This window comes from Dioscorea cayenensis, chromosome 12, assembly GCF_009730915.1.
Source record: "Dioscorea cayenensis subsp. rotundata cultivar TDr96_F1 chromosome 12, TDr96_F1_v2_PseudoChromosome.rev07_lg8_w22 25.fasta, whole genome shotgun sequence".
Classification (NCBI taxonomy): domain Eukaryota; kingdom Viridiplantae; phylum Streptophyta; class Magnoliopsida; order Dioscoreales; family Dioscoreaceae; genus Dioscorea; species Dioscorea cayenensis.
The window spans coordinates 3,977,918-3,994,811 of NC_052482.1; the positions used below are offsets into that span (position 1 = coordinate 3,977,918).

A 16,894-nucleotide genomic window follows, 5' to 3' on the forward strand; every position below is an offset into this window, starting at 1 on the left:
ATGTTCATAATTCCACATCTCAAACATCAGGAGAGGTTCGTATCCGCCAATGATGTTCTACACTCATTGTTACCACCCGCTCTTCAACACTAACGATAGGTACCAAATCATGGTGTAAGATTTAATTAAATTTTAGCTTATTTCACCTTATTAGCTTTAAATTTACTTATATTAACTTTAAATATAATGAACATTTAGGGAAGTCTAATGGCTTCTAATGGAAAGAATTGGATGACTATGTAAATGAGGTGAATTTTATGCTATATCTTGATTTTAATATGTTTTCTTGGTCTCTTTGCCTCACACAATCCATTGTTTGAAAAGTGGGATGATAGGACAATTTAATTATTAAACGCGAGAGTTTCAGAGATAGGTACTTCAAAAGATCAAGAAATCATCATAGCCTTAGTAAGTGTAAGTGATAGGCTTTTTCAATGGTTTGTTCAGATTAAATTGAATGTAGATATTTTTACTAACTTTAGATCTCTATTTGTACAAAATCAAGCATCAATGTCTCAAAAAAATCAAGTAGAATGTTGGATAAATATATATTTTTTACTTTAATATTTTTTTTAATAATGCATATAATAGCATGCGTTTTGGCACATATGAGGATCTATAACATTTATTTAAATTACTTGTTTATGGAATAAGACATGTTATCTCTGCTAAGACAAAAAGTATTAAAGATCACTATTCATGTAGCAAAAGGAAATTAGTTATAAGAATTCTGATATAAGTGCGGAAGGTGAGGAATTAGAACCTCGATTTTTAAGTATATGTTGAGTAGCTATCAAGTAGCGATGAGTTTTGAATCGATTAAAGTGAGCTACAAAACAATTGTATTATTCTAATAGTCATTGCATGGCCTTCTCATTTGGTAAGCTAAGAGTATATTAAATTAATTTTTTTTATATTGAAAATTAATATATAGTACTAATTAGATTAATAATAGTATCTATTAAATAACTATTTGATTATTTATATAATATACTATGATTAATTTTTGTTTTAATTGCGTATGCTTTCAAAAACAGGTGGATGGAGTAAAAGATTAATTTGCATATGACGATGGTGATTTAAATGAAGAATAGTAATGTTATCTAGCATGGAGGTACTTTGTAGAATAACATTTGGATATGTACATTTAAAACATGTTTTATGGTTATTTTTCTTATCATATTGAACTTTGAACTTTAGTATTATATTGATTGTTACATCGTTGAATTAAAATTATATTTAATTTGTAACAAGCCATAATACTGGAAAAAAATTAACATTTTGGTTTTGTTATTAATTATATTTTATTTTATGCAAGTCAACTATCTACAAGTGAAATATGTGTAATTTATGCCTATTATATGGTCAAATTAAGAAATTAAAAAAAAACTTAATATGTTTAGAGGCAAATATAGTCCAGTAATCTATAAGATTAAAGACACCTGTCTCTAAAAAGCCGACCATTAAGGGACAAATATATTTATTTTTCAAAAGGTTGAATAAAAGCTAATGAGATTTTGATCTCCTATACTACACTATATTTAAAGAACTTTAAATTTGCCTCTATTTATGCACTATTAGAGCCACTCATATATGTCTCAAAAAGTGTTACTTAAAGGAGACAATATTTGTTTATATTTGCCACTATTTATGCAATATTAAAGGCACAAAAATATGTCTTGAAAAAGGTAATTAAAGGCAAATATATTTACTTTCAAATGGTTGTATAAAGGCAAATAAATTGTTGCTATAGAGTATATGTAAAGGCATTTGTATTTGCCCCTATTTATGTAATATTAAAGCATATTTATTTGTCTCTAAATGAGGTGATTATAGACAAATATATTTGTTTTCAAAGGGTTGTATAAAAACAAATAAATTGTTGCTATAGAGTATATTTAAAGACATTTGAATTTGCCTCTATTTATGTAATATAAGAGGCACACATATTTGTGTCTAAATAATGTAATTAAAGGCAAATATATTTGCTTTGAAAGGGTTGTATATAGGCAAATAAATGGTCACTATAGAATACATTTACAAACCTTTGGATTAGCCTCTATTTATACAATCAAAGGCAATTATTTAATTGCCTCTAATATGCCGTTAAATACATTTAGCGACTGGACTATTCAGGACAGATATTTTAAGTGCCTCAAAATCATTTAGAGACAAAAAATTAAGCTTTTGAGACCAATATATAAGCCACTATTTCCCATTTGTGTTGTAGTGTATATTAGTTATTTATTATTATTATTATTATTATTATTATTTACTTGCACATGAGCCTCCGCCTGTTTACATTTGTTCGCCGTTTTTTATTGTTTCGCTTTTTTTTTTATAATTTTTTTATATTATATTATATTATTTATTTTATTATTATTATTTATTTATTTATTTGTTTAGTTATACATACATATATATATATGTATATATATTCGTCACATTTTTTTATTATTAATATATATATTTTTTTTATTTAAAAGCCCCCTTTATTATTATTATTATTATTATTTTATAGGTATACAAATTGATGATACACCATTAGAAAATGTCAAACCCACCCAAAATCTTCCTACTGGTATGATTTTTTATTTAAACACGTATATTTACTTTTGGAATATTATTTTATCAAACCCCATTATTATTATTATTATTATTATTATTATTATTATTTATTTATTTATTTATTTATTTATTTATTGACAAGCTGAGTCGATGAGGCAATTATTCCTAATCACCCCACATGGTATCATCAATTTCTTATCATTCATCATAATTTATTATTATTATTTTGTCCTTATTTGTTGTCTTAGTGGTATACCAATTGTCTTAGAGAATGAACCACAACACCATCCACCATTGTTCACACAAGGTATACTTTTATTTATTTATTTATTCATCTATCCATTCCGCAATAACACATCTTTTGAAATTTAGATGTTCGAGATGATGAAAGAACACCATCCTTGGGACGAACTCCATATGAAGAGTTTATTAAACATTCTCCTCCCTCCACAGAAGAATTAGAGGATGATGACACAAATGTCGAAGTTATGTCAACATTCAAACAAAATGAAGGTAATTTCATTCCACCACCATTTTTTTACTTATATATATATATATATATTTGTTGACAAAAATTCTTGAAATTTAGCCCTTCAACAAAGTGATGACCCTTCATCTTTAAAATGACATATGGAAGAGTTTGAGTATACTAGTGCCAATATTGACACTAATGCAAGCCTGTCTTCATCAACTCCACTAGGTAAAATTATTTTTGTTGTCCTTCAATTTACTCATTTATCATTATTTATTATCTCTTATCTCCATAGGTTTGAGGAATGATATATTATTCCTGCGAGACAAGGTAGTCTAAAGTATTAAGTCTCTTGATCAATACAACTACCAAAATATCATTGATGATGTGAAAGCATCAAGTTCAATTCTTATGTCCTTTGGCATTGACTTGAACAATCTTGAACATGTTCTAGGAAAGCTATCTCAATGTGTATTCTTTGTTAAAGAGATTTCAGAAAGCCCTAGCGTCTAAGCTCATGTACATAAGCAAAAAGCCAAAGATCGTGTGCTAAATACAACATTAGCGCTCGAAAATCTTAACAAGCATAGGTGAATTTGATCAATGGCACAAATATGAAGGAGGATGAACTTCAGAAACTTGAAACAGAATACCACCAACTTCAAAACAGGGTTCATGAGATTTCAGATAAGATAGAGATTTTGCGTGAAGAAATAGAAATTTCAAAACAATCCTTGGAAATTTCTGCCCTTACACAAACCAACTTGCAAACTACATTGGATGAGAGTAGAACACAACTTGCTTAGACTCGGGGAGACGATTCAAATGATAGCCATGTTGCTCTCTTTAGAACATTGCTTGATAAACTGGAGAAAGCAAAGGAGTCTTGCGCTCAAGTTTTCAAGCATTGAAGAACTCCATCTTTCTTTTTTTTGTTTAGCTAGTTTGATAATTAATTTTGAGTATATATTGGCTTTAGTTGTTGGTTTAGAGACATTTGTTATGAACATAGAAATTTTCTTTAATATGATTTAATTTCTCGCCATTATGTATATATATTTAATGTATTGATTCATGAAAATGAAACTTTGAGATAACATGCCATGCATTTCATTGTATACAAAATTACACAAAATTCAATGTTTTACCTCATGAAGTACGCACAATAGTACATGACCGGTCTATCTTTTTTTTTTATGAGGGACCAGACGTTCCATCATAGACAAACATTTTACATTACACATAATACTTTTTTAGAAAAGACAATTAATGGGTGGCATGGGTCTTTCTCTATTAGCATCAATGAGTTTGTATGCGCCTCCTTCATAGACGATCTCCAGAACATATGGACCTCCCCAATTTGCTTTGAACTTCCCCTCGGCCCATTTGTTGGTTATGATAGGTTTTTTGATGACAAAAAACAGTTCTCCTTTGTAAATGTCCAAAATTTGGCCAATTTATTATAAGCTTGGGACACCTTTGCTTTGTAAACTTCAAGGTTTTGTTCAACTTGTTTAGCCGAAGTTGAACATTATCTTCATATGATATTTCATTCTGCAACACCATCCTTAATGAAGGTATTTGAATTTCAAGGGGTAGGACTTCTTCATTTCCAAACACTAAAGAGTATGGTGTACATTGTGTTGGAGTCCTATACATAGTATGATAAGCCCATAACATCTCGGGAAGCCTATCATGCAAATCCCTTTTATTTTTGGACATAGCATTTTTTAGCAATTTTGAGAGAGTTTTGTTAAATGCTTCCACCAACCCATTTGCTCTCGCATTATAGATGGAGGTATACCTCTAGCCTGTTTTGTGATGTTGTGTACATCTCCAAATTTTCAAGCTTCTAAAAGTGGGGCCATTATCTGAGATAATTCTTCTTGGAGTTCTAAACCTGTATAGGATGTTCTCTCTGAAGAATTTTATGATGTTCAATATTTACTTCTCTTAAAGGAATAGCCTCTACCCATCCAGAGAAATAGTCTGTTGCAGCCATGAATTTGATATAGATGGCATTTTTTGGGATTATTTAATGCAATCTATGACCATGGTTGCCCAATAATATCCCATGCGTTTAATCTTAAGTTGCATCTTGGGTCCAGATTGGTGTGCACCACGTATCCCGGAATGTACATTATGCATGACTTTTTTTGCTTCTTCATATGAAAGACATCATAAGAGTAGTTGGTTGTATGACTTGCGGTACAATGTGTCATTAGTGATGGTGAATCTTAGAGCTCTTCATTTTATTTGAAGACTTTTCACGATTTGTCCCAGCAATTTATCATATTTCAAATATTCCATGAATAGTTTGCCTCCAACCTTCCTCCGGCATCTCAAGGGTGAAGACTTCTGTCTGTCAAGATTTTCTTCTTCAACCTCGCTGAGGATTGTACTTATGGGTCTTCTATTCCTTATAGTGATTTGAATTTCATCATGATTTGGATTTGCCAACTCCTTTGCAATTCTTGCCAAAGAATCAGATTCTCTATTTTCCGATCTTGAAACCCTACTTAATTGCACTTGGGGAATTTTCTTCATATAACATTTTTGACCTTCTACAATACTGAAGAGTTAAACTTTGCATATTTGTATTCTCCTTTGATTTGCTTGATGATGGGTTATGAGTCTCCAAATAGATGCATATGTTGAATTTCCATTTTGATTGCTAATTCCAAACTAGCTATGAGTGCTTCATATTATGCTTCATTATTTGTGCATGGCTCTATAAGAGAAGTGCTTTTAGAGTTCCTCCTTCCTCGTGTAGTGAACACAAGTCCTATCATGACTTTGATTTGTGGAATCTCTACACCGTAGCCGACTTTCATGAATTCCTTCTTACTTCGTAACAAACACAAGTTTGTTTCTTTTATTTTAACCATATCTTTATTAGGAAGGTCATAATTAAGTGGTGAATCATTAGAGAGAGGATGTGCTGCCAAGAAATCTGGTAGCGCTTGCCCCTTGATAGCCTTCTGTAGAGCGTATGTTTTATCAAACTCGATCAAGATCAGTGCCCATTTTGCAAGTCTTCCTGTGCGTAATGGCTTTGTAATAAGATATTTGAGAGTATCAATTTTGGGCATGAGGATAATTACATGCGCCAACAGCTGTAGTGTCTCAACTTCTTTACTACAAATACCAAGGCTAAGCAATGCTTCTTAATGGGTGTATATTTACTCTCAACTCCTATTAACATTCTATTGAGGTAATATAATGAATTTTCTTTACCGTCTTGATTGTTTTGAGCTAGCATAGCTCCCAATGACCCTTCTAAGGCAATAGTATATAGAATTAGTGGTTTTCCCAAAATTGGGGACGTTAATACTGGTGGATTCAGCAAATACTGCTTAATATCTTTAAAAGCTTTCTAATCTTCAGCATCCCACATGGTGCATTTTTCTTGACCAACTTGGAAAAAACCTTGCATCTTCTTGATAAGTTAAAAATAAATCTTCTGATATATGCTAAACACCCCTGAAAAGACCACAATGCTTCAATGTTTGTGAAGGCGGTATTTCTAAATTTCCCTTTATCTTAGAAGGATCTACTTATATTCCTCGATGTCTCACAATGAAACCCAGCAAAGGTGCATTTCATTAGGTTCATTTTAAATTTATATTATTTGAGGTGTATGAAAACGATCCTTAGATCTTCAAGATGTTTGTCTTTTGAATTTGTTTTTACTACCAAATCGTCTACATAGCATTCAACGACCTTACGAGTCAAATCATCAAAAACTCTGGTCAAAGCTCTTCGATATGTTACCTCCTCATTTTTCATGCCAAATGGCATTACCCTGCAATAATGTATGCCCAAAGGTGTTCCGAAGGCAATATGTTTCTCATCATCTTGGTGCATCTTGATTTGAGTATATCTTGAGTATCAATCAATAAAGGAGAACATCTCATACCCCGAGGTATTTTCAATCATGATCTCCATGACTGGTAAAGGAAAGTCATCTTTGGGACATGCTTTGTGCAAATCTCTAAAATCAATGCATATCTTTGTATCTGGCCATTCTTTTTCTTCACGGGTACTATATTAGCAACCCAATCTGGGTATTTTTCTTCCCTGATAAAATTTGCTTCTATCAACTTCTTTGTTTCTTCTATTACTTTCTCTTCTAAATCAAATTTCATATTTCTTGGTGTCTACTTAATTGGAGTAACATTGGAATCAATAGCCAATCTGTGAACAGCTACCTCATTTTATAACCCTGGCATCTCATTATAATTTTAGGTGAAACAGTTGATACATTCTTTCAAAAGAGCTTTGAAAGATTTTTTTTTATACTTCTGTCAGTTGTACACTTAAAAAAGTTGGCCTTGGGTTTTCATTACTTCCCAAGTTGATTTCAACTAACTCATCAATTGTTGCTTGACCACCATCCTCTAATTCATCTAGTGCATTTTTTATCTTTACATCTTCTTCTTCCTTAAACTCCATCATGTAACATGAATGCTTGGAAGATTCATAATAACCTACCCCTCTCTTATCAGAATGGGAATGGTTCCATAATTGATGAAAAATTTGATATGACTTCTTTGACCAAATTATTTTGCCCCAAACTCTTCAACCATCCTCCTGAGTTTATTAGGGTATTGGCTTAGGGAATTTATAGGTTGGACTTCACTATCCTCTTCTTGTTCAATGTGTATAATGTCATCATTTGAAATTTTGTTATTTTTATCTTTGTAGAAGAGGATACCTCTTTCCTTCTTCATATCAAGCTGACACATAGAACGTCTTCAAATGCTCAACTGTATCTACCTTCAAATCATCTAGGGATTTGTAGAGACCACCTAGAATCATTATGATATGCAATGTGCTTTCTCGGGCATATCCTTTAGTTTGACTTGTGTCATTTTCATCTTCTGATGATTCAGGATCACTACCACAGTGAGGCAATGTTGATTCTTTCTTTTGGATACTGGAATAGCATTAGATGGTTTTGTCAAAGAGTTTCCCACCTTTGTAAACACCAAGATAGTATTTGGCGTCATCATAATGTATTTCATAGACACCAAAGGATTGAATTTCGCCATCAATTCTACATTCTTCTCCATCCACCATATATTTAGGGGGCGTTTGGATGAGGGGATTGGGCACTATTGGCATGGGATTGATTGCTAATAGGGATATATACCCATGTTTGGGTATTTTACTATTAGCTTAATAATGAGTATTGTAGATAATTGCATGGTGTATAGTGGGTGGGGGGGGCATAGAGGGGAATAAATACTATTGATAGTAAAATGACATTTTTGCCTAAATAATAATAATTAATTTAAATAAATAATTATAATAATTAAAGTAAATAATAATCAACATAAATTGAGTCATTTAAATATTATAATAATTAAAATATAAAATAGTTATTTATATACATTTTACATTATAATAATTAAAGTCAAATGACAGTTTTCGCCCTACATAGATTTAATTATATAAAATAATTATTAAAAGTTTTTAATTATGATAAGTAAAGTGAAATGACATTTTTGCCCCTAGTTAAGACTTAATTAAATAATAATAATAATCAATTTAAATAACTAATTATAATAATTAAATAAAATTATAATAAACATAAATTGAGTCATTCAAATATTATAATAATTAAAATAAATAATAGTTAACAAGAATTATTTAATATACATATTATATTATAATAATTAAAGTGAAAGACAATTTTGCCACTATATAGATTTAATTAAATAAATAGTTAATAAAAGTATTTAATTATGGTAATTTAAGTGAAATGGCATTTTTACCCAGTATATATTTAATTAAATCAATTGATTTTGAAATGACAATTTCGTCCCTCGTTAAGATTTAATTAAATAATATTTATTAATTTAAATAACAAATTATAATAATTAAAATAAATTATATTGAACATAAATTGTGACATTTAAATATTATAATAATTAAAATAAATAATAATTAACAAGAATTTTGTAATATACATATACATTATAATAATTAACTGAAATGGCTTTTTTGCCCTTACATAGATTTGATTAAATAAAATAGTTAATAAGAGTATTTAATTATGGTAATTAAAGTGAAATGACACTTTTACCCAGTAAATTATTTAATTGGTTAATGGTAAAAAGAAATTATTTATTCTAACTATTTAATTATAATAATTACAGATACTAAATACTTATTTATATGTAATTATTATATATATTAATATATCATTACTTATATTAAGGGAATTAAAGTAATTTACATACAATTCTCTATATCACTTTTTCCATTCCCAATATTTATTCCTTCCAACCAAACACCTTTTTCATTACCATTACCATTACTATTACCATTCCTATTCCATGATCCAAACGGACACTTAATGCACTGATGAGGGGTTAAAGGGACCATCCGGTTTTAATGGATTCATGGCCTACCAACAAGGCTTTCTATTAGGCATCAGCATCAATTACGTGGAACTTCACATTAGATATAACCTTTCTAAACTTAATCGAGAGAGTGATAGATCCCAATGCTTTCTGACTATGCTGATTGAAGTCTTGAGTAATGATCCTTCATGGAGATAAATGACATATTTCCAGAACTAATGCCCGAAGAGTATTGAGGGTTATTAGGTCTAAAAAAGACCCTGGATCAACTAGAATTTAGTTAATCTTCATCTTTCACAAAACCCAGTCACATATAATGGTCTATTGTGCTCTGTAGTTCCATGTAATAAGTCTTCATCGGTGAATGATACTGAAAGTGTATGTGTTGCGTATAGAGCTTTTGTCATATTTATTTTAGCAAAATAAGCCTGATTCTCCTCAAGGTTTTGTAAGGCATGTATTAAAGATTCCCTGACTTCAGTTGACATCAACAATGCATCATACATGTAAAGTAAAGATGAGACTTTCTTCAAATGTGCCAAGATATTATAGTCTGGTTTCTTTAAAGGTTTCTTTGGTTAGCCATTTTCCTCTTCTATTATTATCCCTTTATTTTTATCATTAGAGTTGAAGGCTTGTCTTGATTGGAGTAACTTGCCAGTTCTAAGCTACATTAGATGTACGTCGCATGACACTTCATCCTTTTCATCTAAAAAATGCAGCTCATCATCAGAAATTTTGTAGCCATTTTTAAAAATTTTGACAATATTCTATAGTGTGTCCTACAAGTCAGTAATATGGACAATAATTTAGGTGATTGTACAAATGCAACAAGTACGGCCTTTTGGGCTTAGGTAATTCTAGCTTTTTTCCCATGGCTCCATTTAAAAGCTCCTTCTCTTGTCTTTTCTTATTTCAATACTTGAAGGAATGGATTTTCCCTTGGTACTTATTATCGAGAATGTAGGCTTCATGATCTCTAGATCAAAATTTTCACTTCTTGACTCTGGCAGATGTATCCCAAATTCATCCCATTTATTGTCAGCAATATGCAATTGCATTAGCCTATTAGCTAATACCTCCGTTACTCTTTGAATGAAAGACAAGATTTCTTTAGCAAGCATCACTTTTCTCAAGACTTTATGCTTCAAGGTCTTTGGAGTATAATATGGTTTCTTTGGCTTTTCTAACTGGTGTGGCTCTGAGAGTTTGAAAATTACCTTCTTTACTCTTACTCTAAATGCTATCTTCTTTTTTCTCCTTCTTACTGATGTAAGGCTGACCATGGTGATCATATAGTTGTTCTGACTCAGAAAAGCTATCTTCATCATCATCTTGGTCATAAGTAGAGTGTTATCTCCAGGATTAGCCCTACAAGTTTCCGCTTGCATTATTTCATCATTTTCTTCAACTAATTTCTCGGGAAAATAATCTTTAAGAGTGATCGACATCCTTTCCTTCTATTCATTTTCTTCAAGAGATTCAATATATTTTTCTATGATGGATTTCTTGTGTTTTGAGTGTTCACATTTCCGCTTCTCTTCTTGCTTTGCTTTATTAGAAGCGCTTTAGAGGGTTTCTGGGCATTTCTCCACTTGATCATGGGAAGCTCGGCCAACTTCTTCAACATTTTCTTTGACTTTTTGGATATGAATGTTTCCCACAACTCGTCTGGAACAGAAGGAGGTTTATCATCAAATATTGATGGGAGCATTTTATTAGCCACTATTGTGATTCCCCCTTGGGATGATCACTCATAGCCTAGGGTAGTCACGTAGCGGATATGTTCAGCAGGTTGTTCCAAGAGAACACTCTTTTAGAAGGGATAGGCCTTGGTTTATTCCTAGGAGAACCTAATCTGGGTGGCTTAGCTTGTTCTAGTTTATGTTACTCTATAGTGCTTTTCCTTTATCAATATTGAAGGTTGTAGCAATGTATTTGACACCTTCTACCTTTTTAGGCTTGTCATTTTTGGAAGTGTGGAAATTAGACAACACTTTTGGGCTAGTCCTTTCCAATTTCTTAGCTTGTGAAATCAACTCTTGAAATATCGTGATGCTAGATGTACTTAGGAAAGGTGCCATCCAGCTTCAATGTTCTCGAGTAACAATTTCACTGCTTGATGTTGGTCCAGGGGTTGTTCACATTTAATACTCAGGTTCCTCCATCTCATAATGTAGAGAACTACTTTTCATCTTTGTTTTGATGAGTGGTTGCAAGATCAACTATTGTGATCTTATCACTAACACCTCCAAACCGTACTTGAAATACATCTTTCAGTTGTTGCCAATTTTGAATTGACTCGAGTTGCAAGCTTGCATACCACTCAAATGCAAGTCCTGTGAAATTGGCAGAAAATTGTCTAAGGAGAAGTAGTAGTTTTGCACTTGTGTCTCCACATGCCATTACAAAATGAGCTAAATATTGATTAGGATTACCAATCCCAATGAATTGTTTGAATTTAGGCACATTGTATCCTTCAGATAAAGTACTAAATCATGACAGCCAGGACAAGATTTGTCACTATCAACTCTTATCTCGCTATTTTTGGTATGTATAAGTTCAATGGCCACCATCTATTGCATCACCTCTGGAGTTATTACAACTGACTGTTCTTTGATAAAGATACTATATGTACCTTCTGGTCCTACTACTTGAACAGTCTTCTTTGGTTGAGTGATTGGATTATTTGACCTCTATACCTGTTCGGGATGATTTACCATCAAGGCTGACATCCATTAACATCATCATATTTTCATTCATTTTCTTGTATTATGTTTTATGGTTTTCCATTTGTTGGAATTTTTCAAGATATTGTTCTGGTTCAGAACAAAACCTGGTTCATCTTCTTCATCTTCATTTGCAGGATCTGTCTCCTTGTAATCTTTTGGTATAACATGTAGAATATGGCTTGAATCTTCCTTTCCAACCATGCTTTGAGAATATGTTGCCCGTCTAAGAGATCTTGTGACTGGCCTTGGCTATTCCTATTCAGCTGTCAAGTCTCCTCGAGCTTCAGTAATCATGTAGACAGTGTGTATTTTGAGACCCCTATCGGACATATCTTCATCTTCAGTCCTCTTTTTTCAGCCAAACTTTGAGTGAGAAGCTAAAGATTGACCCTGTAAAGCCTGCGGTTGTGAAACTTGACCATCTGGAAAAGTAATTCGGTCAAAAATTATTTTAGTATATTTAGCACTAACTGTCTCTTCTTTCGATAGAATTCCATTGGCTTCATTTTGTTTGATTGCAATTCCTTCGATACTAAGTATATCTTATAAAGATTTTTGCCGAAGGAAGTTTTATGAGATTTTGGGCGTCTACCGTCTTTCTTTTCATATGGCTGGTAACGCAACTCTGCAGTGGTTGCATTCTTCTTAACTGTATTGAGAGGTCCAAATAAGTTCCTAAAAGAACCCATTCGATTTTCGTTCGGGCTTTGGAATAACACAAAATTTAATTTGTGATTTGGGATTTTCCCTTTCCTTGGCGTCAGCCTTGAAAATACACTTTTCCTAGGCTTAGCTTCCTCATATTAAAAAATCCCTCTTTCCTTCCCTTTGACAGTAACAGTGAAAGTGGGTTCGTTATCTTCAACATCTGTAGAAACTATCTTTTTAGGACATGATAGCCTTTGAAAGACAAAGGCTCTTGGTTTCTCATCAGAAATATTCTTCCTATATGAAGGAATAATGACATTTGGGCGACAATCCCTAGATGGAAGAGAAGGGACGGTCAGGTTTTCTTCCAAAGATGGAGTTCTCTTCAAAAATTGTACAGATTTAAAGATTGTGTTGAATCTCATCCCAGCTCTAGTAGCTCCAGTGTTGAAAATACAATTAGGCAACTGAACTTCAGATCCTTGCCCAAGAAAAATAGTTAGCATCGGGCTTTCGGGTGCCATTGAACTCTTAAAAGCCATTTTACATGCAATATCAATATCAGTATTAATTTTCTTATACATGAGTTATAATAAGCAATGCCTTTACTTTTACTTAAGCCTCAAAGATGGAAGGTCAGTTAAAAGGTCCTAACTGGGCATGCTTAGAATTTGTTGGATTAAAAATACCCGCTCTGGCATTGTATCGGTGAAGAGACACTGGGCGATATATCGAATCACAAATTTATTTATTTTATTTTGTGGACTCTTCCATTCCTAATAGAGGCAAGCCTCTATAATTAATTACCCCAGACAAAAACCATCTTGGGAACCTCCAATTAAGGGCTCAAGTACAAGTAAACAAAATTGTGAATTATAAATTTCATTATTTATTTATTACATATGTGTGTATATATATATATATATATTTATTACATAATATAACTTATATATATACATATATGTCACTGCATGTGCCTCGTCACCATGTTGCATGCCTCGTTGCAGTTTTGAGATATATATCTCATTATTGTCTTGAAATTTGTCGCTACCTCGAGAGCACTTTTTAAAACCAATTTCTCACTCCTGCATGTTAATTAAGGACGCATCATGTTTTGTCAGTCTCCTTTCCTTGACTTTGGCTGTTTAGAACCAATTTACACAAATGCCTTTGTTATGATATCTATTTCAAGGTGGAATTTTTTTAATGTTATTCTAAAGGATCAATTGAAATAGCTTTGTCACCGACAGAGACTCCATGAATGGCTCTAAAATTGATGTGCTACTGGCTGCATATTGGTGATGTTTGATTGCTTGGTTGCTTTTGTTTGTTTTTTTAGAAGTAGTTGTTGTCTCATTGAAATCTTAGTCGCTAAGAACACTTGATGTGGACAAAGGCCAAGACTCTTTTTGTCTTGCTGACTTGAGCACATTGCACTCTCTAAGCACCTCCAAGGATGTCTTCATCTTCGTCATATGCCTCCTGAGTTTGGACTTGCTTCCATCTCATCTCCTCCTCAATATTCACATTTTTTAGTGTTATTTCACACTCATCCAGTTCCATGTAATAGCACATATATTAGAAAAGCAGTGTATATGATCTATCATTCTCTAACTCTGATGCTAGCAACTGTTCAGTTGCAAATTCGGCAAGCTCCACATTAACATGAATTTGATAGGCGCTAAGAAAGGTCACCCACACAACTGTTGTTGGCTTCATTGGCATGTCCTTTATCATATTTTATGCTTCATCTAATTGACTAGCATAGCATATATAGAACCAAAGCTCTGCAGTCTTTTTTTTTTTTGTTATACAAAATCATTAAAACATTACATTTTACTATCTTTATAGAAGCTTATAAGAACTAACTACAATAGACCTTCATCTTGTAGGCCCTTCTCCATGCAAATCAACCTAAATATATATTAAATATATATATATATATATATATAATTCTCATGGTAGAGGTCCTGTTGTTACTGTTTCTATTATGCCTTTCTCCATGCAAACTCTTCGGGAGGACCATAAGCTAAGGATGCAAATTTGGGTTGACTCATCTTTACTGTCTTTCCAGTTAGCTTGCTGATTATTGAAGATCATTTTTTAGGTTTGCCTTTTTACACATTTTAGAAAAAATTGTATTGGGATTACAATAACTTAATTCACAATTTTCTTTTTTGGTTCATTTCTAGGGGAATTTAATAGGAAATAAACAAATTCCATAACAATACACGAAGGTTGAGACAATCAAATTCAGTAAACTGAGATGATATATAAGAGCAAGAAAACTCAAGAAGCAGAGTAAGTGTTGGTTGTCTTCTTGAAGTTGATCTTGTCAACTTTGAACTCGCCATAAATCATTTCAGACACATAGATAATGACTCAAAGCCCATCAATGTCCATGAGAATGAAGCTTGGGTTGACTTTGTAAGTGATGTTACTATATGCACCTATTGCTGAACTAAGGTTTGTGACTACACCTCCTTCATGCTTGAAGGCCTTGAATTGATGAGTGTGGCGCCCGTCATAAGGATATCTACATCCAATGGCCTTTGAAACATGATCAAAGGATCCAAGTCAATCCAAGTAACAACTTGATGGCCATGGCGTAGGCCAAGCTAGAATTGGCCAATGGTAAGAGTCTTGGTCTCTGGATAACAAGCATCTTCATCATATTCACCATGAGCTATGTGCAGATTAGAGCACGCGCTTTTCAAATAATTATGGACTTCCTTGATGCATAGATTTTTAGTGCAGATGGTATATTGAATTTTCCCAAGTACGAGCATTGTTTGAACTTGGCTGGAAGATCAGAAGCCCTCTGAGGGATGTCAAGATCCCCTATTGTCAAAACCAACACCGTTTTGCCCTTTGATTCGTGCAATTGCAAAAGAGTTAGAGAGGGAAATGAGAACTTCCCTTCCATCATCCGAATTCGTAATCGTCAACCTATGTTCCCCATCATCATCTAGTATCTCCTTCGAAAATTGTGACTTCGGAGTCAACGGTGGCCACGATGGCAGTGGAAAAGGACCTTATGAACCATGCCACTACCTTCATCAGTATCATCATAAACTTTATTATCTACGGCAGTTTTTTTTTCTTTTTTTTTCTTTTACTTCTCTCTGTTACTATTTCCATCAACTTTAACTATCTCTGCTTTATTTGGAAATGTCTACTCTCCAGCACTGGTAGCAACCTCCTGCCATGGTTCTCGAAAATGGCAAGTTTTAGCAAGAGAGACAGAGGCGCGGGAGCTTTGAGTCGATGGCCAGAGTTGGGAGGCGAGTGAGGGATATTTGACCCTCGCTAACGTTGGAATCCATAATGCCATCTCTAGCAAGATCTCGATCTGGTGTCAGGGCTATGGATCCGAAATGTCTTCAACCATGACCCTCATTCCAGTATTTCTTTGGTAATAGCAACGATAAGCAATGAACACCAGAGAGCAATGGTGGTAGCGGTAACCATTCTCCAATGGCAAAGCAACAGCAAAAGGGAGGGGCGAAAGCAATGTCGATGCGAGAGACAGAGGCATGGGAGCTTTGAGTCGACAGCTAGAGTTGGGAGGCGAGCGAGGGATATTCCACCCTCGCTAGCGTTGGCAGTGGCAGTGAGAGATCTAGACGGATGACAAGTAGTGGGCAACAACAGTGGCAATAATGGCAAACCCAACAATGATCTCCTTCTTTTTTATTTTTTATTTATTTTTATATCTATATTTATATATGTTTGGTGGGGAGAGAATGACAACCTTCTTCTTCTTCTTCTTCTTCTTTTTCTTTTTCTTCTTCTTCTTCTTTTTCTTCTTCTTCTTCTTCTTCAGATCTTCTTTCTCTAGTTTTCTTTTTTTTTTCCAATCTTCTTCTGTCCCTCCTCTGGCCGCTCCCCTCCTTTTAAAACCTTTCCACAGTGTCGTGGTTGATTGTTGGTGGCTATGTTGATCATGGGTTGGTTGCGTTGATTGTGAGAGTGAACATGATGAACACGCATGTTCATGCATCACTCACCAACCAACCAATGTCTATCCCTCACATTCCAATTCAATTATCATGTGGCTCTAGCTAAGGGGCCGTTTGGTTCGTGGTAATGACATATTACCG

The 16,894-nt window shown here is 33.3% G+C and overlaps 1 pseudogene; it reads right to left on the bottom strand.

Moving 5' to 3' along the window:
• Positions 1-15,080: 15,080 nt before the first annotated feature.
• On the bottom strand, positions 15,081-15,717 carry LOC120273120 (annotated as a pseudogene).
• Between the last annotated feature and the right edge of the window lie 1,177 nt (positions 15,718-16,894).